The sequence below is a fragment of the Octodon degus genome, unplaced genomic scaffold, assembly GCF_000260255.1.
Source record: "Octodon degus isolate 3935 unplaced genomic scaffold, OctDeg1.0 scaffold00005, whole genome shotgun sequence".
NCBI lineage: Eukaryota > Metazoa > Chordata > Mammalia > Rodentia > Octodontidae > Octodon > Octodon degus.
In genome coordinates, this window is record NW_004524581.1 from 638510 (window position 1) to 639364 (window position 855).

The window sequence follows — 855 nt, forward strand, 5'->3', positions numbered from 1 at the left end:
GGAGTTCTGCTGAAGGGTTCCCTGCTGGGCTTGCAGCCTGGGTTGAATGAGGATCTAGCGGGCCCTGGGTCGTCTCACTCACTCGCTGGGCCTGTTCAGGATCCCGAGGCCCTTGGTTGTCTCACTCACTCACCGGGCCTGCGCTCTGGGTCTATTCAGGATCCTGCGGCCCCGGTCGTCTCCCTCCCTATTCGTTTCTTTCTTGCTGGATGACTAAACTGGATGATGGTAGAGATGTTAAGCCGGCGTTTACTCAGCCTCGTCCTGCTCAGCCTCTGGAGCAGACAAATTCTCAGCTGGTGGATCTGCTGCTTTCGTCTCTTTGCCATCTTGTGGTTTAGGGTTTTCTGGGCGTCTGCGTCGGTAATTGAAGTTGCGACGGTACCCACGTTGGGGTGGCTGCTGACCTTGGGTCTCATCTCCTTGATTTTCTTTATCTTCTTCATTGCCATCCTCTAGGCTGTCTTTGGTGAGGAGGGCCCCTGCGGAATCGTGTTCTATAACCTCGATCCATATTCTGTCTCCCTTGTCTAGCTTGTTCTCTTGTACCCTGGCTGTCAGCACCCTCCATCACTTCTCCTTTCACAGGAGGGTTGGGGTACTGTGGTCAACGCCCACAGGGTCTCCGCATGTAGTAAGGTGGGCACCTTCGCCGGTGGTAGGGCCGGTGTGGCTGGGTCTGGCCTTTGGGAGCGCTCTCCAATCCCTCATTCTTTTCCCCACTCTCACTATTCTGGTAATTCTGCTGGTAAGTGGCTGGAGGACCCCTACGACGCGTATTTACTGCCTGGAGCTGGAGCTCCACCAGGGCCTGTAACATTTGCTGCCTCCGCACCCTTTTCTCCTTCAACAACA

General features: G+C 55.4%; 1 protein-coding gene across 1 annotated transcript in view; it reads left to right on the forward strand.

Annotated features, from left to right (window-relative positions):
- Positions 1–855, forward strand: part of Asah2 (N-acylsphingosine amidohydrolase 2) — a 95274-nt gene that overhangs the window by 62864 nt on the left and 31555 nt on the right. The gene's annotated exons all lie outside the window — the stretch shown is intronic.